At 39.8% G+C, this 24,758-nt stretch overlaps 1 non-coding gene across 1 annotated transcript; it reads right to left on the reverse strand.

The window, feature by feature from the left end:
* Positions 1-22,410: 22,410 nt before the first annotated feature.
* Positions 22,411-22,516, reverse strand: LOC131230125 (small nucleolar RNA R71). Its single transcript, XR_009163849.1, has one exon. It is a non-coding gene; the product is annotated as a small nucleolar RNA R71 (small nucleolar RNA).
* Positions 22,517-24,758: the final 2,242 nt, after the last annotated feature.

Below are 24,758 nucleotides of genomic sequence, written 5' to 3' on the forward strand. Positions count from 1 at the left end.
AAATTTTATATAAACGTAAAATACCTGAATTTCTCCTTTCGTAACAACTCGGAAGAACTAATCAGAGTAGAAGTTCAAATTAACGTTCAATGTCTAATACTCACATAAAATGGTTTTAAGTTCTTATTGATTTTAAATTAAATCAAATAGGCATAGCTATATTTGATTTTGATTCCAAGAAGGAATACAACAATTCCTCTTTTCAAATAAGATTGGAATATAGGAATAAAATCAAATAAATAAGTTAACAAAAAGAGAATATTAATTATGCATAACGTAGCTTAAAATGAACACAAACTTATCTCAGAATGGAGCTTTGATTTTCTTTAAGTGAGTTTCTAAAACTTTGAGATTCATGTTCAATTTATAGTTGCAGAAATCATGTCTACGACTGGTCTTGAGAAAGCTTCGACTGGTTGTAGCAACAACGGCATTTTGAAATTTTAAGCGCGATCTTAAAAAACCGTTCTACGACTAGTTGTAGGGATTCTATGACTGGTTGTGGACCACCTATGACCGGTCATGGCTGACTCAGGACTAGTCGTAGGAAACATGATTTGCACGCTGTAGTTCAAGTCGTAGATACACGACTGGTTAAAGGTCGAGTCGTGACCCTCCTACGACCAGTCGACCAGTTCTCAGGACTAGTCAAAGCTTAACCAAAAAAATCCAAAAATCTTCAACAACTTAGGACTGGACGTGGAATTTCTTGGACTGGTCGAACCAATGTTAGGACTAGTCGAACAAGGTCCAGGACTAGTCTTAGAACAAACCAAAATCATCTATAAAGATTCATCTTGAATTATGTAACTAAAATGACCTACCCTAAGGTCAATCTAAGGTCTATCATACCTGGAACATTAAGTATGAACATTGAACTCATTGAACTTCATTCTTTTCAGATAATGGCTGACCTTTGAACCTTATGAAGCTTAAGATCTCAACTTATGTAGCTTGATCTTGAGATCTTCTAAAGCTTGAAATTAAACTTCATCTTAAGTTGCACTTGAGTCTTGAAATGTACTTGAGTCTTGAAGTGTTTATTAATGTAGCTCTGAACATTGATGTTTACAGAAGTTGACAAAGTACATGGCTTGACTTGGCTTGAAGTAGTTCGTCGTTCTTGACATAATCAATGTCTTTATAAAGTCGATGCGATGTCTTGAACAATGTCTTGAACATATGTATATCATCATACAAACACAAGACACAGATAGAGTTTTGGCACAACAAAATTTAACAACCAAAGGGGCATGAGACTATAGCACTTACAGATGGGCCCTCTTTGGGTTGGCTATCTCGAACTTATACGGTTAACCGATGATGAACACGAATGACCGATAGCAGTTGGAGCTGTACAGGATGCTATGTACCCAATGCCAGTTTGGTATGAGGTCCCCCATTATCGATCGGATCAGTCCAATGTATGGCCCGATCATTCTTATATTTAGTGGTTGTATAATATTTGAAGGAATCTAGGATACCACTATTACCATTGGATCAAATCCATTAATAACCATTAGTGTGTTACGATCCCACAAAGACTCGTGAGCCGAGCATGGTGGTATGGGACACCGTGTCAGAGCTATCGGTCTATGCTAGGGTGATGTGCCTGCCACATAGGCAAAACATTAAGTGATGAGACTACCATGTTGGTAAAATATTGGGTGACGAGCTTTCCTGTAATGACCACTGTGCACTAATGAATGTCATGACCTTACCATGTTGTTAATGGTTTAGGCGGCATGTTCTCTCCACAGTTGGGATGTGGGTGACGAACTCCACCCTATATATGATTGTCCTTGGGCGACAAGTGTTCACAACCCCAAGTGTAATGTCATGATGTAGTAATAATCTCGGTAAGACCAAGGTCAAATCCACAGGGACTGATCTTGTACGTCTTTGAAAGCCAACTAGAAGTAGAACTAAGAGAAGATGTGAATCTAAATTTGAAATAAAAGGAAGTAATTGTGAGAGATTTAATTAGAAATTTAAAAAATTCAAAGGTGGGAACTAGGGTTTCCAAGGATCCACTTGTAGCAATCAAGGTGATACTATGCTTGATTTAAGGACACAACTAGAATCGGAGTCCTATCTTATCCAGTTGGAAGATATAGCGATAGAATCAAATCTGAACTTCCTTAGACCTAATTCTCAATAGATGAGAGTTGTGAGGATTGGAAGTGATTCCATCACTTAGCCATGCTCTAGAGACAATGGCAAACAACAGGATATATCTATTCCACAAACATAAGAGAATTATGAAGATTAGAAGGGATTTTATCATCCAACCATGCCTAAGAGACAATGGTGAACAACAGGATTTCCTAATTTCATAATCTCAAAGCATGAAAAGAAGATACTGAAATCTATTATAGATCTACTATAATTCAATTCACAATAAACCATTAAAAACTGAAAGTATTCCTTAAATATTAAACTAGAATCAAAGTAAGTTCAACATAAACATAAATCAAAGCAATAGAAACATCCCATCACGCTACAAGCTTCACCTCTTAGCCCTAGGTAAGAGGTTTTACCAACCATGGACATGATTGGATCTAAAACTCTAGAAGAAAGCATGAAAAACTAAGGAAGAAAGAAGAAAAATGCTTGGCAATGGCTCTCCACCCTTGTGCTTTGCTCCTCCAAACCCTAGATGATGCCCAGGGATGCCCTGAGTACTCCTATTTATAGTTGTGCAACACCTCCTTTCACACCGACTTGAAAAAATCTAGAAACCGCCTCAATTTTACACAATTTTGATTTTATTGAAGTGTCTTCGATATGTCCTTCGATTCTATCAAATAGTCATCAATTGAATCGAAGATCGGTCCAGAACTGTCCAGTGAGTTTGGCCTGAAATCCTGAAATTTTCGATTCTATCGAAGTGTCTTCGATATGTTCTTCGATACTATCTAACAGTCTTCGATAGAATCGAAGTCTAATATGGTAATTTTTCATAATTAGACTTTTCTGGTTCTAGAATATGTTTTTAGGACAATTTTCAGGATTCCTTTTATTCACTTCAAGTCATCGATTCTCTTCCTTCATCACTTGGTTTCCTTGGATCTTTAACATGTGAATTCTTCAATCTAGGTTTCCTAAGATCCATCCCTTGCCTTGGTGATCTTTGAGCATCAAATTCATGCTTTTAACACCTTTTCCAATCTAAGCTCTTAAATTCACCTTGCAACAGAAACATGAGTAAAGTAGGACATTAAGCATTATTATGTTCATAAAACCAAGATATAAATGGGGAATAATATGCAATATTTGACCCTCAACACAATCACTAACCAACATTTTGCTAGTCCTAAGCAAAGTATGCGAAAAATATTTTGAAACCATTGTATAAACTCCATAAGCTCAAGAAGTTTCAAAAACAATACAGATAATAGAGTTTCAAAATACATCAATCTTGAGCATTATTCTCTCTTAAACTTTAGCATTTAGTAACTTTATAATCAAGTTCAAAGCATTAATCCTAATTAGAACCATTCCAAACATTGAGTTTCATAGGTGTATAATGAAGTCTAGACTTATCATAATCAAAGGTTCAATTGTTCATTTTCATGATAACATTGATAATCAAAAGTGCATTCAGGAAAAACAAAACCTAAAATGAAACTTGACCTTAAAGTTCATCTTTTAATTCCCTCTTTTATTCCTCCAGTTTTTTATTTTTCTATCGATGGCTTTCACGCTATGTTAACATTTTTAAAGATCTTTAATAGGTGGCCTTTTCAAAGACAACGTTGTTTTAGCTAGATATTATTATTATTATTATTTTTTGAACATGATGGACAAATTCCTCAGGTTGGTTCCTTTCATGCTAAATAATTACCAAGTTAACAATTAAATGTTGACTGAAGCTTTAATGTGAAAGCTAGATGTGACATATGACATCATGACTCGATCAATGTTTAAAACTCCTAATCATGTATCGATAATTCGAACTTACTTTGAAATCTCCAAGTAACTGAATCTAAGAGATATAAATCATCAATATTAAGCATTTTATAATTCTAATTTTCAAAAAATTTGCACTTTTCTGCAATTTTTGCTCAAGGACTAAGAAAACAACTGATTAGTTTACCTAATCCCCCATCCCCAACCTAAAATTTACATTGTCCTCAATGTAAAAGAAATAAGCATGTAATGCAAAAGAGGCAACGAAAAGAAAAAGGGAAGTGATAGAAAGATAATACCAGAAGAAGAAATTTTGAGGCTTTTCCAATGATCTCAATGTGAAGATGGGTTAGCACAAAAGACTCAAACAGACAATAAACAAACTATCATAATCAATGGAAAGCAAACTACCTTAAATAATGGAAAACAGTAAACCTAACTACACCTCCGTCAGACTAGGAGGTCAATCCTGGTAAACAGGATCAGTCAAAGGCATGGACATGTCTTCTGAATCAAATTTTTTCACAAATGGCTTTAACCGATGTCCATTTACTTTAATAACAATGAAAGGACTGGTCCAATGAGATTAGAGCTTACCTGGAAAAAGATGTAACTGAGAATTATACAAAAGGACTTTTTGACCACCTAAGAATGATTTCCAAAGGATGTTCCTATTATGGAACACCTTCATTCTATCCTTGTAAATTCTCGAGTTCTCATATGCATCATTTCGGATCTCCTTGAGTTCATTTAATTGTAGTTTGTGTTGCAAGCTAGCATTATCTAAATCGAAGTTCAAATTCTTGATAGCTAGTAGCCTCTATGTTTCAACTCCATAGGTAAGTGGCAAGCCTCCCTGTAGACAAGTCTAAAGGGAGACATTCCAATAAGGATCTTAAATGTAGTACGGTAAGCCCATAAAGCATCGGTCAATCGAATTGACCACTCCTTTTGGTCAGGGTTAACCATCTTTTTCAAAATGTGCTTAATTTTCCTATTTGAAATCTCAGCTTGCCCACTTGTTTGTGGGTGGTATAGAGTGCTCACTTTATGAGAGATGTCATATTTCTTCATTAAGTTTGCAAACAACCTATTACAAAATTGTGAGAGCGTTCTGAACCGGGAAAGGATGTTTTCTTTTAAGAATTTAATGACCGTTTGATAGTCATTGTTCCAGCATGGAATCGCTTTGACCCATTTAGTGGCATAGTCTACTACTATCAGATGTATAAATTCTCAAAGGATTGGGACAATTGTCCTATGAAATCGATGCCCCAGCAATCAAATGCTTTTATGATAAGAATGGGGTTTAAGGGCATCATATTTCAACGGGACAATGCTCCCAATTTTTGACAACACTCACAAGCTTTGCAAAACTCATGAGTGTCTTTGAACATAGTGGGCCAGTAAAAGTCACTCTACGAAATCTTGACCGTGGTCTTTTTAGTAGAAAAGAGACCACTAACAGCCTGAGAGTGACAAAAGGATATGACACTTAGGTGTTCATTATCTGGCATGCATCTCCTTAAGATTTGGTCTGAGCAATATTTAAATAAATATAGATCATCCTAGAAAAACTTGCGTACATCGGCAAAGAATTTTTTCTTATCTTGCGTAGTCCAATGTGTTAGCATGAAACCTGTGGCAGGATAATTAGCAATATCAACAAATTAAGGTGAGTTGGAGACTTTAGACAATTGTTCGTCAAGGAACATGTCATTTATTTATGTCTTCTCAAGGGAATCATGAAGATTAAGGTGGGAAAGATGGTTAGCTACTACAATTTCTACTCCATTTTTATCTTTTATTTTCAAATCAAATTCCTAGAATAGAAGGATCCGTCTTATCAAGCGGGACTTAGCATCATTCTTAGAAAGAAGATACTTAAGTGCCACATGATCAGTGTAGATGATGATCTTAGATCTGATCAAGTAGGACCTAAATTTTTCTAAAGCAAATACTACAACTAAAAGTTCCTTCTCCATAATAGAGTAATTCACTTGGCTAGGATTTAAGGTTTTACTTGCTTAGTGTATAACCTAGGGTTTTTTGTCTTTTGTTTCGCCTAGCACTGCCCCAAGAGCATAGTCGGACGCATCACACATAAGTTCAAAAGGAATGCTCTAATCGAGTGGTTATATGATAGGTGTGCTGATTAGTATGCCCTTAAGCTTAGAAAAAGCTTCCTGGCATTGCTCGGTCTACTCGTATGGTACATCCTTTTGAAGTAGATTGCATAAAGGATGAGAGAGGTGACTAAAGTCCTTTATGAATTTTCTGTAAAATTCGGCGTGTCCCATGAAGGATCGCACGTCTTGTATGTTCTTTGGTGGAGGTAAGTTAGAGATAAGATCAATCTTAACCTTATCTATCTCAATTCCTCTGGACGAGATGATATGTCCAAGGCAATTTTCTTATGAACAATGAAATGACACTTCTCCTAATTTAGTACCAAGTTCTTTTCCTCATATCACTTTAGCACGCATATAAGATTCTCAAAACAATCATTGAAGGATGGACCAAAGACAGAGAAGTTGTCCATGAAGACCTCTAAATATTGCCCCACTATGTTAGAAAAAATAGTCATCATATATCGCTGAAAAGTGACAGGGGCATTACACAGTCTGAATGGCATCCTTCGGTAAACAAGGTGCCAAAGGGACATGTGAATGTGGTCTTTTCCTGATCTTCAGGGGCTATCTCTATCTGGTTGTAGCCTGAATACCCATCAAGGAAGTAATAGTATGAGTGACTAGCTAGCCTTTCTAAAATTTGATCAATGAAGGGCAAAGGAAAGTGATCCTTTCTCATGACGGTATTCAATTTCCCGTAGTCAATGCACATTCTCCAACCAGTAGTAACTCTAGTTGGCACGAGTTTATTGTTGGCATTGGCTACTATGGTGATCTTGGACTTCTTAAGAACCACCTGAGTTGGACTCACCCATTGGCTATCAGATATAAGGTATATGATACCCACATCTAATAGCTTAAGAACCTTGGCCTTAACCACTTCCTTTATATTTGGATTTAATCTATATTGTAGTTGTTGTGAGGTCTTAGCATTATCCTCTAGATAAAGCAGTGAGTATAAATCGAAGGGTCAATTCCTTTGAGGTCTGCGATCGACCATCCAAGGGCTCCCTTATGCTTAATCAGAGTAGAGATAAGCATACTCTCCTGTTCCTGCTCAAGGTGGGAAGAAATCACTACCGGGTATATCTCATCTTGACCTAAATAGGCATATTTTAAATCAGAGGGCAAAGGTTTTAGGTCAAGCTTTGGTGCCTTGAGGTTAGACAGTAGAGGCACTACATCAGTTTGGGGTAATTCTTCAAATTGTGGCCTCCACTGGTTAACTTCAAGTACCGGCATAGTATCTAGCATGGTTCCCATCTCCCTAATCATGTCATCTTCTATGTCATAGGAGTGAGCTAGGCATGTCTCTAGAGGGTCAGAGGATAAGGTCAGAAGAGTTTTATCTTCCATGAAAGAGTCAATCATGTTAATATCATGGGAATCATCTTCCTCTGACTGTTTGCTTATATTAAAAAATATATTTAGCTCTAATGTCATATTTTCAAAAGACAAACTCATGACTCCATTCCTATAATAATGATTGCATTTGATGTGGTAAGGAATGGGCAACCAAGAATGACGAGAATTTGAGTTCTCATGTCCACGATGGGTTAAAATCTACCGGGTAGTAGAATTTATTAACCTAGACTAAAACATCCTTAATTATCCATCTTGGTACATGAACTGAGCGATCGATAAGTTGTAATATGGTCTGGGTGGGTTTTAATTTAACTAGACCCAGTTATTCGTAGACCTAGTAGATTAGATTTACGCTCGTTCTTAAGTCAAGAAGTGGGTGCTTAATCCAGTAATTCCCAATTACACAAGCAATTGTTGGGCTACCAGGATCTTTATATTTATATGGCATAACTTCCTTCAGGATGACACTTACCTTTTCTGTTAAAAAGATTTTCTTTAGAATATTTTGCCGTCTTTTTTTCGTACATAAATCTTTTAAAAATTTGGCATATGAGGGTATTTGTTTAACGACACCCAGTAGAGGAATATTGACCTTCACTTGTTTGAGCACCTTTAGCATGTCCTGAGAGTTAAAGAGGGGTTTTGTTGTAATCAACCGTTGGGGGAATCGTGCAATAGGCTTGCCTTAAAGTTTCGGTTCTCATTCTTGTGGAGCAGTGCTAGGTCTATCAATTTCATCTATTTTCGGGTCCTTAGACTTTTCTATCCTTACCGGAATAAATTTGTCAATTGTTTTCCTACTCCTAAGGGTGGTGATAGACTTAGCTTGCTCCATTTGATTTGAAGAGCTTGGATCACTTATTTTCTATTGCGGTTTAGGATTGGGGAAAGGTTTAGCAAAAAGCATTCCCTTCTCTATAACCATAACATGTGAATCCATCTTTTGCATATATTTTGTCAGTTCTCGTAATGCTTGGGTAAGCCCCTAAGTTTGTGTGAAATTTTGAACCGGTTCCTCTTGAGGTTTCCCTTGATTTGGAATTTGATTAGGGAATCCTTAAAGAGTATCAGTTTGTGCATTCCTCCAACTGAAATTTGGATGATTTCTCCATCTAGGATTGTATGTATTAGAGATGGGTCCATTGAAAGACCTTTGGTGATTATTCACAGCATTAGATTGCTCATTCAGTGCCTCCTGAAAAGCAGGTATTGTTGGGAAATTTTCAGTTATGTGAATGTTACAAGCACAAATACCGTAAACAGTTTTTTAGGCTTATCCTTCTTTAGTTCCATGGCTTCAAATTTCCTTACAAGATTATCCACTTTAGCATTGATATCATCATCCTCTTTCAGAAGGTATATTCCGCCCCTCCTTTGATTGAGCGGGCCTAGAGGTGATGCTCGATTTTGGGGAGACGTCCCATGATTGTGCATTTTCAGCTCTATCCAAATAATCCCACACATCATAAATGTTTTTATTTATGAATTCTCCATTGCACATTGTCTCAACCAATTAACGCATAGAGGATGTTAGTCCATCATAGAAAAAGTATGTAATGTGCCACATTTTAAAATCGTTTTATGGGCATGAACTAACAAGATCCTTGAACCGTTCCTAACATTGGAAGAATGTGTAAGGCTTGTATCCTAGTCCGTACCATTCTGTAGACTCTCGCGATCCTCCCCGTCGAATTTTAGCAACCCGTGACTTATAATTGGCATTTGCACGTGATCCTAAGTTGCATCCCGTAGATCTATGTCGACTCAACTCGAAACTTATACCCTAACGACCGTGTCGTCACCGCAGTTCTAATGCCTCGACTTGTGCGCTGATGCGATACCTAAGCCAGCAGTTGTGGGTCCACGTTTATCTCGAGAAAATATCACGTGTTGTAAAATCCAAGAGAATCTTTACCACATTTCACATCAATCAATCAAGTACTAGTCAAGTACAAAACCCATACCTCTCGCATCCTTTTCTTACCAATAAAAACAAGCAACCCATACCCCATGCCAACTCACCCCCAAAAGTCAACTAAAACCCATACCTATCATCACATCTCTCCTTACACAAACATTCTCCCATCTTTCACTCCATCTAGTCTCATTTTCTCCACCATTTTCCAAGCAATTCCTAGGGAGATAAAGAGAGCCAAGTGTGACCCACTCCCTACCACCCAATCTCCCATCCTAGCCATCCAACCTTCATCAACTTCCAACAAAGGGAAAGGCAAGGAGTTTAGGAGTTTAAGGAGCCAAGAAGGAGTGAAATCGGTGGGTGTTCATAGCATTAGATCTTTTTTTCTATTTGAGGGCCCACATGTCCCTCCACCACTTCGTGTCTCTCTATCTCTCTCTTTCCCATCTTGTGGCCCACCATGATGTATTTTTATCCATGCCATCCACTGGGTGGGATGCACCAACTGTCCAAACGGGGCCCACCTTGCTATACCTGTTGCCCGTTTTGGGCAGGCCCTATTAAAGGGAAAACGTAATTATCAACTTGATCCATGGACCCCACTTGATGGACGTATGCCATCCACGCCATCCCTAGACATGGGGCCACCTTGATGTATGTGCCTTGTGGGCCACGTGTACATGGACCTCACCTTGATGGACGTATAACATTCAAACCGTCCAAGCCGTGGAACATCCAGCATCAGAGGCTACTGGACTGCATGAAGGAAAATATAAATATCAGTTTGTATCCAAAGTTGAGGTGAGCCACACGTGTGGACCCACCTTGATGCTGTGCTGGACCGTCATCGTCCAACTACCACGTGCGTGGGATCCACACGTGATGCATGTCTTTTATCCACACCGTCCACTATCTGAACGGTGGAAAATTAGTTGTTGCGTCTATGTCAGTAAGTTCTGTGGGGCCCAACATGAGATATATGTTATATCCCAACCGTACGTCCACCTGGTAGCTGGTGGGACCCACCCCACACGTGCTGCATGTGTAAGTGGGTGGGGCCCACCTTGGATATATGTATTCTATATCTATACCGTTCGTCCAATGGTGGGACGTACCATGATGTATGGGTCTTATCCACACTGTCCAACACTCTAGACGGTGGAACCCACCTTGAATGTATGTGATCCATCCCTGCTGTGGGACACACCATGATGTGCGGGCCTTATCCTCACCGTCCAAATTGCTGGACGGTGGGAGCCCATCATGATGATACGTGTGGAATCCACCCCGTCTATACATGGGATGTGGGGCCCACCTTGATGCCTTGCTGAGTGCATTATGTGGCATCGGCCTAATGCATGTGTTTTGCCACACCGTCCAGACCTTGGACGGTGGGGCCCTCATCTGATGTGTTTTGCATCCACACTGTCCAGTGTGGGGCGGTGCTGGATGCACCATGGTATATGTGTTATATCCACGCCTTCCATAGGTCCCACGTGCCATAATCTTGACCATCTAGATCATGTGGGACCCACCAAATTAGTTACTGATAGGTGGGACCTGTAGTGATGTCACCAAGTTCTGTAGAGCCTACCGTGATATAAGTATTTCATCCACACTGTCCAATGTTTAGACGGTAGAAATCCACCTGATGTATGGATCCTATCTAGCACCGTCCACCAGCTGCTGGACGATAGGGCCCATATTGGTATACATGTTTTATCTCATTTGTCCAAACGCGTGGACCCCCATGATGCATGTGTTCTTCCAACCGTCCATTTGTATGGACGTCAGCAAGTTCGGTGGGTCCCATTTGATACATATGTTTTATCCTTGTCATCCATCAGTTTTCAGGCCCACCATCATATATGTTTTATCCTTGCCATCCATCAGTTTTTAAGCCCACTTTCTGATTGATTGAGGCCCATTGTGAATGTATGAGGCCCACCGTGATGCGTGTGTTGCATACACACTATCCATTTGGTGGGGCCCATCTTGCAGGGCCACCATGTTATATATGTTCTATATTCATGTTGTCCATTTATTTCTGGACCGTATGAGTTGCACCATCAGGCCCATTATGACATCTATGAGGCCCTTGTGTGAGGCCCAACGTGTTGTAAGTGAAGCCCATGTGATGCGGCCCATGATGATGTATATGAGGTCTATTGCGATGTATGAGCCACCCATGTAATGAGGCTCGGTGTGATGTATTCGAGGCCATGGGATGTGGCCCAATGCGATGTATATGAGGTCCTTATATGAGGCCCATTGTGATATGTATTTGAGGCCCATGTGATGCGGCCCATTATGATGTATACGAGGCCCATGTGATGAAGCCCGTTGAGAAGTATATTAGGCCCTTATGTGAGGCCATGGGCCCCACTATATGTTTAGCCTTATGAGGGCCACTCCTTGGGAGCAATGTTAATTGAATGTCCATATTGATGGGCAATGATGGTTAAATGTCCACATGTGACCTTCCCTTAGGCCTCATTAGGCCCATTCTTAATATGAGTAGGCCATCTAGGCCCATCCTTGATATGAGGAGAGTACATCATCATCATATAACATGCTTAGTATAGCTCCATAATCCATGCCCATGTGCATCATATGTATGCTCGATATGAAGAGTGATTGATCATAACACATGCTAGTGGGCGAATATTATGGGACTCCCTGAGAGATGGAGTTGCCCCACATGAGCGCGCGCTACACGCAGGTTTGATGCATGACTGGACTGTATGACTCATGCATCTCACATTTTGGGATATGAAGACTGTATGCTCTAGCGATATCAGGGTCGTAGCCTCGACAGACATATCGTGGATGGTGAGATGGGTCACCGAAAATCTTTTTTTACATGGGGTGTTATAGATGTCCCTGGGTGAAAGTCCCTAAACCTCTGTGGCCAGGAGATGCTCCAACGTCTAGACCGAGTGGATACATGAGTGCCCGAGTACCGAATACCAGTAGGCTGCGTCTCCCACTGTGTTGTGGTCGGTTAGAAGGGAGTGTGGCCTTATCCGCCCAAGCGAGGGGGCTGTAAGCTAGGCTGAGTTTGACCAGCTCACAAATGGGTCCGTTATCGATGAGCCGATTAGGCATTGGTATACTACTGGCAGGCGGGTAGTGAGGTCTTTTTCACTTGCATGGTTGTGCAGCTAGGGAGGCGGTAGTCAGTGTGGAGTGTACTAGACCCCAGTGATGATCCCAAAAATGTACAGTACTGATATGTAGACTTATTGAACAGGAGTTGAATACTTAGCATTTTACTTATTCATTCATTCATTCACTATCTACTCAGGCTGGTGGGGCGCATGACTAACCTGAGATTAGGAGTTTACCACATTGAATTTGACTATCCAAATTTAGGTATGAGACTGGTTTAGATAGGAGTCCTTTGTGATGGACTCCATAGCCTGTGATATTACATACTATCATCCCGACTTCACACTCCAGCTTGGTCATTTTATTCACACCACATATTGCATTGCATCCTCAGCACATACCATTTGGTTTTTGCATTCATGACCTATATACGGCTGACGATATCCGTGAACTCATCAGGATTTGCATATTGCATTGCATCCTCAGTATATGATATTTAGCTTATTATGTCTCCACATTGCATAGCCGTTCTGCTTTGCATACTCTGATATTGAATGACTTATAGCCTTACTAGTGTTCCTCTTATGCTGATATTTGTGTGCTTGACACTTATCTTGTGCACACACTTACACCACCCTCTAAGCTTTCTATAAGGTTATGCATGATAGATGCGTGCAAGTGGCATTATGTTGCAGCAGCATTGAGCTTGGAGTATGCAGCTGTCTTCTGGAGCTTTGATTTTTTATATATGTATTTCCCTTTCAGTATTGTATTCAAATGTTTATATTAGTGGATATGTGATGATGATGTTGCCTTTGTGATTTGGGTAAAGTTGTGGTTATGCTTCTTACGAGATAAATGTACATTGAAAAATCCTCCTTGTAGGATCCCAGGATCGGAATCTGGCGTATGGGCGCTGGGAGCCGAGAATGGGGTACTACGGAGGCTATTGGCACTGGATTAGGTGATCGGGAATTCTGTGAGCCCGGTTTCCAAGTTTGGGGCATGACAGAATGTTTCATCTTCCTTTTGGGCGAAGTTCATGATTGACTTTCTGAGGGTGTTTGTTTTATGGTGTTGAAAAATTTTCTTTATGAACTCCCTTATCATATCGTTACATTTACCAATTGATCGAGGACATAGCAAATGCAACCATATCTTAGCTTTCTCTTTCAAAGAAAAGGGAAAGAGTTTCAGCCTGACCGTGTGATTGGACACGTTAGGAAAATATAAAGTGGCTATGATCTCGTCAAACTCTTTTAAGTGTAAATATGAATTTTCATATTCAAGTCCATGAAATTTTGGAAGGAGTTGGATCACCCCTAGCTTGATATCCATATATCCCGTATTTTCTGGAAAAACCTTGCATGGGGGCATGCTCAACCCTACTGGTTGTAAATAATCTTGTAAAGTACGAGGCAGGGGTGCTTGATGCACATGATTCTCATCCTGGATTTTACAACCCTAGGTTGAGGTGGATTTAGAGTTTGTTTGGTCGGTTGATTGGCAGCCATAACTTCAATTAATTTTGTGGATCTAAAGTGATAATCTTGTGATGGATAGATAACCCCTCAACCAATCCTCCTTCACTCAAGAGACGTCGAGCGTTGTCACGGACTCACTTGGGCATGAAACACTCTCAGCCCTCAATTTCAGAATCCAACCTAACCCTAAAAGGAAAGAGGGAAATAGAAATCTAGAAATAGAAAGAGAGAGAATAAGAAAGAAGTTATCAAATTAGAAGTTTCTATATTGGGATCCTGCAAAAGAAAAAGGAAAGTGAATTAGTTTCTAAAAAAGAACTAAAAAGCAACCTAGTTTCTAAAAATAGAAAAAAGAAAGTTTCTAAAAATAGAAATAGGAAAGGAAATTAGTTTCTAAAAATGGATTAGGAAAGTTTCTATCCTAAAATTAGAAAGTAAATTAGTCTCTAAAAATAGAAAAGAAAAGTTTCTAAACCTAGAAATTGAAAGCTAAGTTAGTTTCTTAAAAAAATTATAGAAAAAATCTTAACCTAAAAATAGAAAGTTAATAAATCTTAATCTTAACCTAATTTCAAAACTAATCAAAATCAGAAAACACAACCATCAGTCCTCGACAACGGAGCCAAAAACTTATTCACAACCCCAAGTGTAGGGTCGTGATGTGGTAATTATCTCAGTAAGACAGAGGTCAAATCCATAGGAACTGATCTTGTACATCTCTGAAAGTAACTAAAAGTAGAACTAGGAGAAGATGTGAATCTAAATCTGAAATAAAAGAAAGTAATTGTGAGAGATTTAATTAGAAACTTAAGAAATTCAAAGGTGGGAACTTGGGTTTCCAAGGATCCACTTAGAGCAATCAGGGTGATACTATGCTTGATTCAAGGACACAACTGGAATCGGAGTCCTATCTTATCCAGTTGGAAGATATGACAATAAAACCAAATCTAAACATCCTTTGACCTAATTCTCAATAGATGAGAGTTGTGACGATTGGAAGTGATTCCATAACTTAGCTATGCCCTGGAGACAATGACAATTAACAGGATGTACCAATTCTACAAACATAGGAGAATTATGAAGATTAGAAGGGATTCCATCATCTAACCATGCCCTAGAGATGATGGTGAACAACATGATTTCCTAATTTCATAATTTCAAAGCATGAAAAGAAGATACTCAAAGCTATTACAAATCTACTATAATTTGAGTCACAATAAACCATTAAAAACTAAAAGTATTTCTTAAATATCAAACTAGAATCAAAGTAAGTTCAACATAAACATGAATCAGAGTAATAAAAACATCTCGTCATGCTACAAGCTTCACCTCTTAGCCCTGGCTAAGAGGTTTAGCCAACCATAGACATGATTGGATTTAAAACCCATGAAGAAAGCATGAAAAACTAAGGAAGAAAGAAAAAAAACGCTTGGCGATGACTCTCCACCCTTGTGCTTTGCTCCTCTAAACCTGAGATGATGCCCAGGGATGCCCAGAGGACTCTTATTTATAGTTGTACAACACCTCCTTTCGCACCAACTTGAAAAAAATCTAGAAACTGCCTCAAATTTACACAGTTTAAATTCTATCGAAGTGCCATCGATATGTTCTTCAATTCTATCGAACAGTCTTCGATTGAATTGAAGATTGGTCCAGAATTGTCCAGCGAGTTTGGCCTGAAATTCTAAAACTTTTGATTCTATCGAAGTGTCTTCGATATGTTCTTCGATACTATCTAACAGTCTTCAATAGAATCAAAGTCTATTTTGGCAGTTTTTTAGGATTAGACCTTTATAGTCTCAAAATCTATTTTCAGGACAATTTTTAGGATTCTTTTTTTTTTCACTTCAAGTCTTTAATGCTCTTCCTTCATCACTTAGTTTCCTTGGATCTTTAGCATGTGAATTCTTCAATCTTTGTCTCCTAAGATCCATCCCTTGCCTTGGTGCTTTTTGAGCATCAAAATCATGCTTTTAACAACTTTTCCAATTTATGCTCTTAAATTCACCTTGCAACACAAACATGAGTAAAATAGGACATTAAGCATTATCATGTTCATAAAATCAAGATATAAATAGGAGATAATATGCAATATTTGACCCTCAACAACAATTCCTAATATTAACTTGACTGATTTGTATGGACGATTGGGTGATGAACCCAAATCTGAATCAAGGTGTCATGCCCCAAACTCAGAAACCAGGCTCACAGAATTTCCCATCGCCGAATCCGGTGCCGACAGCCTCTGTAGTACCCCATTCTTTGCTCCCAGCACCCATACGCCAGATTCCGATCCTAGGATCCTACAAGGAGGATTTTCTAACATACATTTATCTCGTAAGAAGCATAACCATAAGTTTACCCAAATCACAAAGGCAACATCATCATCATCACATATCCACTAATATAAACAGTTGAATATAATGCTGAAAGGGAAATACATATATAAAAAATTAAAGCTCCAGAAGACCGTTGCACGCTCCAAGCTCAACGTTGTTGTGACCTAACACCACCTACATGCATCTATCATGCATAAAGTTATAGAAAGCTTAGAGGGTGGTGTAAGTGTGTGCTCAAGGTAAGTGCCAAGTAAGCAATATCAAAGTGAGCAGAAATACTAACAAATCCATAAGTCATACAACAGCAGAGTATGCAATGCAGATCATGGCAAGTCCATAATATACCATCAACCTCATTCAGGCTATACAATATAGAAGCATAGTAAATCAATGCTATATACTGAGGATGCAATGTAATATGTGGTGCGAATGAAATGACCAAGCTGGAGTGTGAAGTCGGGATGATAACACATAGTATTACAGGCTATGGGGTCCATCATAAGGGACTTCTATCTAAACCATTCACATACCTAAATTTGGATAGCCAAACTTAATGTGGTAAACTCTTGATCTCAAGTTGGTCGTGTGCCCCAAATAAAATCCTGGCCACTGCGAAGGTACACACAATGACTTGATTGCACACCACCAGCCCGTGTGAATAGTGAATGAATGAATGAATGAGGAAAATGCTGAATATGTAACTCATACTTAATAAGTCCACATATTAGTACCTTACATCTCTGAGATCATCATTGAGGTCTAGTACACTCGACGCCACCTGTGCACAACTAGGTAAGTGGAAGAGACTTCACTACCCACCTGCCAGCAATATACCAATGCCTACCCAGCTCGTTGATAGCAGATCCATTTATGAGCTGGTCAAACTCAGCCTAGCATTGCCTACTCCCTCGGGCAGGTAAGGCCACACCCCTTCCCAACCGACTATGACACAGTGAGAGATGCGACCTATTGGTATTTGACACTCGGGCACTCATGTATCCACTCGATCTACACATTGGGACGTCCTTTGGTACCTAGAGGGTTTAGAGACTTTCACGCAGGGATATTTATGGCAACTAATGTAGAATAAGATTTTCGGCGTCCCATCTGGCCATCCATGATATGCCTGTGGAGGCTATGGCCCTGATGTCGCTAGGGCATACGATGGTTATATCACAAAATACGAGATGCATGAGTCAAACAATCTAGTCATGCATCAACCCTACTCGTACTGTATGCTCATGTGAGACGACTCTGCCTATCAGGGAGTCCCATAAATAACCTGCCCTATGACATATGCAATGGTCAACCACACCTCATAACAAACATGTAGATGATGCGTATGGGAATGTATCATGATGTTATGTTGTCACATACTCATAATCGGTATCGATAACTGGCATCGATAATCAGCCTAACAAAGGGCCTAAGGAAATGTCACAATGTGGACATTTAACCATCATTGCACATCAATGTGGACATTTAACCAACATTGCTCCCAAGGAGTGGGCCTCACATAAGGGCCTCATACACAACGTAATGGGCCTCACACAAAGGGCCTAAAATGCATCATGAGGGGCCACAAATACATCACATTGGGCCTTATCACATGGGCTATATATACATCACAATGGGCCTCATCAAATGGGCCGCACAAACATCATATTGGGCCGCATTTAAGGGTCACACAAACATCACATTAGGCTGCACATATGGGCCACACAAACATCATTTAGGGCCGCATTTAAGAGCCACACATACATCAAGTGGGCCGCAACAATGGGCCTCATATACCTCAAGGTGGGCCACAATACATGGTCCGCACCATAAATAGCAGCGGATATAATGATCGAAAGATCATCTGGACCATGTCATAAATAGTAGTGGTGAAAATGATTTTCCACTGTTAAAATTCCACAGGGCCCACCACAATGTTTATTTTCCATCCAATCTATTCATAAGGTCACCAAGGACTAGAATTAAGAGGAAAACAAATTTCATATTGATCCGAAACTTCAGTGATCCTAAATGGGTTCAATGGTAGACGTTCATTCCTCCACTGGTTGTAGTGTGGTCCACTTGATAGACGGGTGGATAGGACATATACATCAGAGGTGGGTCCCATCACCTAACTATCTGGATGGTGTGGATCTAATCCATATATCGTGATCAGACCCATAGAACTTGTGACGTCAGTACAGTAGCCATACAGCTGGTGTAAATGTACACAAGCCAATCCCCTTTTACAGAGGTGGGTCCCACGTGGGGCCCACCACACACACACACATATACATACTATATATATTTCATTATTTTTAACACAATCTAGTGTTCAAGCCCTGTATGGCGTGGATGCAAATACATACATCAAGGTGGGTCACACCGTCCAGCCATCTGGATGGTGTGGATCAATCACATGCATCACGGTGCTGCTAATTTGCACCGTTGCAGATGAACGGCTGGAATATCACATACATCATGGGTCCCACGTCCAGCTCAAAACGGACGAATGGTGCTGATAATACATACATTGCAGGGGGTCCCACCGTCCAGGACAGATGGACGGTGCAGATATAAAACACTTACATTAAGGTGGGTCCTACCCCAACACATGTGGGTGGGCCCTCATCTCAAACGAATGCACGGTATGTATAATATACATACATCATGGTCGGCCCCTCTTTGCACCATCCAGAAATGGACGGTGTGAATATTAGAATACACACATCAAGATGGGTCCCATCCCACACGTGCAACACATGTGGGGTGGGCCCCACACGTTTGCCAAATGGATGGGCAGCAGGGATAAAATATATATATATATATATATATATATATATATATATCATGGTGGCTCTGCACAGCACCGTCTAGATGGACGGTGTGTGTATAAACAAGTACATCTTGGTGCGTCCCACCTGGACGGACAGTTTGGATGAGTCACACACATGTGGTGGGTCCCACGTTGGTGGGGTCCATGGCTGGACGATGTAAATAAAGCACATACATCATGTGTTGCCATGAGGATGGGCCACCAAGGTTTGGATCAAGCCGTTATTTGTGATTTCCTTCATCTGGGCCTGTCCCGCCACGGACAACAATGTGAGCTCCACCAAATAATCAGGTGGGCCACACTCTATCACAAAAAGGGAGAGAGAGAGAGAGAGAGAGAGAGAGAGAGAGAGAGAGAGAGACGGTGTGTGTGCGAGGGAGGAGCTCCGCCACTATGAGCTCCTCTCCGTTTACAACATGTATATCAAATGGGTCCCACCACAAGTGGGCCCTCACATCATCAATTCCATGTAAGAAAACACAAATCTAATCCTAGAAAAGCACCCACCATTGGATCTTCTTGGCTCCTCGAAATGCCAAACTCCTTGGCTCTCTCTTTAATGGTTGATAATGAAGTTTTGATGGTTGGATGGGAAGATAGGGTGGTAGGAAGTGGGCCACACCATAACTTCTCCATGTGAAGCTTGGACATCCTCTCCTTGGGAGTTTCTTGGGAGATGAACTTGGGAGAGAGAGAGAGAGAGAGAGAGAGAGAGAGAGAGAGGTGATGTAAGAGTGAGTGATGAGTGATGGGTGAGTGTAAGAAAGGGATGGGTGGAGAGAGAGAGAGAGTTGACTTTGGGAATGGGAGAGGGATAGGTTGTGTACTTGTTGTACTTGACTTAAGATTGATTGATTGATTTGATTTTTGGTAGAGATTCTCTTGGGTTTTGCAATGCGTGAAATTTTTCTCAAAATAAACGCAAGCCCACAACTCCTGGACTGGGTATTGCATCGATGCGCGAGACGCGACGTTGGAACCATGACGACAGCGCAGTCGCAAGGGTACAAGTCTTGGGTCGAGTCGACTCAGATCGACAGGATGCGACTCAAGGTCACGCACAAATGCTATCTACACATTGCGGGTCACCAGAATTAGACTAGGAGGACCGCGGAAGCCCATGGAACGGTACGGACTAGGATATGGGCCTTATACAAGGGACACTAGTGAGGGGTCACTACATGCTGCCACGAGTTACGTGAATCTGTTTAGCGATAATTCTTGAGTGTTAAATATTATAGATTTTCCTTTTTATATCTTGGTTTTATGAACATGATAATGATTAATGGTTATGTTTGTGTTGCAAGGTGAATTTGAGAGCTTGGATTGAAAAGAATATTAAAAGTATAGATTAGATGCTCAAGAATCACCAAGGCAAAGGATGGATCCTATAAGACTAAGATTGAAGAATTTGCATGCCAAAGATTTAAGGAAACCGAGTAAGGAATGAAGTGAAAAGAAGGAATTTGCGTGTTGTTCGACTAGCCTAAGAAACTTCGGCTTGAACTCCAGCAACATAATCTTTTAAATTCACGCGATCCTCGAGCAATCGAAGATGACCCTTAACCAGTCAAAGGTGACTTTCAACCAGTCGAAGATTGCCCTCGACTAATTAAAGGTTATGCATATTTTGCGCGGACTGCGTAAATTTGAGGTAGTTGCCCGACTTTTCAACTCGGTGCAAAAGTTGGAGTTCCCCAACTATAAATAGGAGTTCCTAGGATGCTTCAAAGCATCTTCTAAGCTTTAAGGAGTGGAGTAAAAGGGTGGAGATCCACCGGCAAGAGTTTTTCTTCTTCTTCCTTAGTTATTTTTATGTTCTATTTAAGAGTTTTTAATTCAATCATGTCTATAGTTAACTAAACCTCTTAGCTTGGGCTAAGAGGTGAAGCTTGTAGCGTGATTGGGATATTTACTTTACTTCGATTCATGTTTATGTTGAACTTCATTGATTTCTTGTTGATTTTAAGGAATATTTATAGTTTTTAATGGTTTTTATGAGTCAAATTATAATAGATCCGCGATAGCTTTAAATATCTTCTTTTCTTAATTGAGATTGTTGGATTGGTAAATCCTATTGTTTGCCATCATCTCCGGGGCATGGTTGGGTGATGGAATCCCTTCCAAATCTTGACAATCCTCTTCCATTAAGGCTAGATCAATAAGAAGTTTAGAGATTTGATCATCTCTCTTTCCAATTGGATAAGATAGGACTCTGGTTCCAGTTAGATCTCTTGAATCAAGCAAGGTAGCATCTCAATTGCTACAGGTGGATCCTTGGCACTCTAGTTCCTACTTTCAATTAATAGTTTACACAATATTCATAATTACTTCCTTTATTCCATATTTTAGATTTACATCTTCTTCTAGTTTTACTTCTAGTTATTTTCAGAAACATACAAGATTAGTCCCTGTGGATTTGACCTCGGTCTCACTGAGATTATTACGACATCGCGACTCTACACTTGGGGTTGTGACAATATTTTAGCACCGTTGTCGGGGACTACGACTACATTTTTCTAAAATTAATTAGTTTTAGAATTAGGTTAAGATTAGGGTTAGTTTTTGCTGTGTTTCTAGGTTAGAATTTTTCTGAATTATTTCTAAAAACTAACATTGTTTTCTATTTTGTAGGATCCTAACCTAGTGACTCTTACCTGGTAACTTCGTTCCAAATCTCTCTCTTTCTTTTTTAGATTCCTTACTTGCTTTAGTTTTCTTTCTCTCTTGGATTTAGTTTTTAGTTGCTTGAGGGCTGAGAGTGTTTCATGCCCAGGTGGGTCTGTGATAACATTCTATGTCTCTTGAGTGAAGGAGGTTTAGTCGAAGGGCTACCTATCCATCACAAGATTAGACATCACTTGAGGTCCTCCGAGTTAATAGAAGTGATGGCTGTGAATCAACCTCAACCTCCGATTGAGGAAGCTGAGGATGAGAATGAGGTGCATTAACCACCCCTGCCTCGTACCTTACGAGATTATCTACAAACGGTGGGGGGAGCACACCTTCTTGCATGATTCTTCCAGAGAATGCAGGACATATGGATATCAAGCTAAGAGTGATCAAACTCCTTCCAAAGCTCTATGGACTTAAATATGAAAATCCATATCCGCACATGAAAGAGTTTGATGAGATAATAGCCACTTTACACTTTCCCAATGTGTTTGAAGACACGATTAGGCCAAAATTCTTTCCTTTCTCCTTAAAAGAAAAAGTTAAGATGTGGTTGCACTCACTACGTCCACGATCAATTCGCAGATGGAATGACATGGCAAGGGAGTTCATTAAGAAAATTTTTCCATACCATAAAACAAACACCCTCAGAAGTCTATCATGAACTTCACCTAAAATGAAGATGAAACATTTTTCCAATGTTGGGAGCGATTCAAGGATCTTGTCAGTTCATGCCCACAACACGGTTTTAAAACGTGATGCATTACAAGTTTCTTCTATGAAGGAATGACATCTTTCATACACCAAATGGTCGAGATGAAGTGCAATCGGGAATACATGAACAAAGATGTCAATGATGTGTGGGATTACTTTGATAAACTCACTAAAAACACACAATCATGGGACATCTCCCCAAGACCTAGCACCACTTCTAAGCCTACTCAATCAAAGGAGAGGGGCGAAATATATGTTTTGAAAGAGGAAGATGATCTAAAGGCTAAAGTGGCCAGTCTCACAACGAAAATTGAGGCTATGGAACTTAAGAAGGGTAAGGATGAGGAAGTTGTCTGTGGTATTTGTACCTGCAACATGCATACGACAGAAAATTGCCTAACAATTCCTGCTTTTTAAGAGATATTAAATGAGCAGTCAAATGTCGTAAACAACTACCAAAGGCCTTTCAGAGGACCCACCTCTAATATATACAATTCGAGTTGGAGGAATCATCCAAATTTTAGTTGGAGGAATGGACAAACTGCCACTCCTCAAGGAATCCCTAACCAACTCTTAAATCAAGGGAAACCTTAAGAGGAACCAATTCATAATTTCATACAAACTTAAGAGCTTATCCAAACATTACAAGAGCTTACAAAGTTTATGCAGAAGATAGATTCACTTGTTATGGTTATAGAGAAGGGGATGCTTCCTGCCCAACCTCTCCCCAATCCTAAATTGCAATACGAAATAAATGATCCTAGATCTTTAAATTAGATGGAGCAAGAGAAATCTATCACCACTCTTAAGAGTGAAAAGACAATTGACAAAAATATTCTAGTAAGGGTTGAAAAGCCTAAGGACCCAAAAGTAGATGAGAACGATAGACCTAGTACTGCTCCATATGAGTTAGAACTACAGAGTAAAACAAATGTGTCATTTCCCCAACGGTTGATTACACCAAAACCTCTGGCTAACTCTCAAGATATTTTAGAGGTGTTGAAACAAATAAATGTTAATATCCCTCTTCTGGATGTTGTGAAACAAATTCCTTCACATGCCAAATTTTTGAAAGATTTATGCACTACTAAAAGGTGGCAGAGTATCTAAAAGAAAATATTTCTGATAGAAAAAGTGAGTGCCATCCTCAAGCAAGATGTGCCATAAAAATACAAGGATCCTGGTAGCCCAACCATCACTTGTGTAATTGGGAACTACCGGATTGAGCACGCTCTTCTTGACTTGGGGGCGAGCGTAAATATGATTCCTAACTCGGTCTATGAACAACTGGGCCTAGGTGAATTAAAACCCACCCAGACCACATTACAACTTGCTGATCAATCAGTTCGTGTACCGAGAGGGATAATTGAGGATGTGTTGCTTCATGTTGACAAATTCTATTATCTAAGAGATTTTATCATCATGGATACTCAACCCATCATGGATATGAGCACTCAAAATGTTGTCATTCTTGACCGCCCATTCCTTACTACATCAAATGCAATCATTAATTGTAAGAATGGAGTTATGAGTTTATCTTTCAGAAATATGACATTGGAGCTCAATATCTTTTTCAATATGAGCAAACAAGTAGAGGATGATGACGATGCCCACGATATTAACATGATTGACCCTTTCATAGATGATAGAGCTCTTTTGACTCTATACTCTGACCATTTAGAGATGTGTTTGGCCCACTCCCCTGATATGGATGATGAGATGATTAGGGGGATGGATGTCATGCTTGATACTGCACCAATACTTGAAGTTAACCGGTGGAGGCCACAATTTGAGAAACTGCCCCAAACTGACGTAGTGCCTCTGTTGTCTAGCCTTAAAGCATCGAAGCTTGACCTAAAACCTTTTCCCTATAATCTTAAATACTTAGGTCAAGATGAGACAGACTCGGTGGTGATTTCATCCCACCTTGAGAAAAACAGGAGAGTGTGCTTATTTCCACTCTTATTGAGCACAAAGGGGCCTTTAGATGGTCGATTACGGACCTCAAGGGAATTGATCCTTTGATTTGTACTCACCACATTTAGCTTGAAGATAATGTGAAGACCTCCAACCACAATGTTGATTAAATCCAAACATGAAAGAAGTAGTTAAGGTTGAGGTTCTTAAGTTATGAAAAGGGCAAACTCTCAGTCCTAGAGGGGGGGTGAATAGGACTATGCCAAATAAAAATAATTGTGGAATAGAAATGAAGATAGTTGAATCAAATAACAATCTCAATTGTAATAGTATTGAGAAGTTGATTCAAACATTGCTTAA

This window comes from Magnolia sinica, chromosome 16 (genome assembly GCF_029962835.1).
Source record: "Magnolia sinica isolate HGM2019 chromosome 16, MsV1, whole genome shotgun sequence".
Taxonomy (NCBI): Eukaryota; Viridiplantae; Streptophyta; class Magnoliopsida; order Magnoliales; family Magnoliaceae; genus Magnolia; species Magnolia sinica.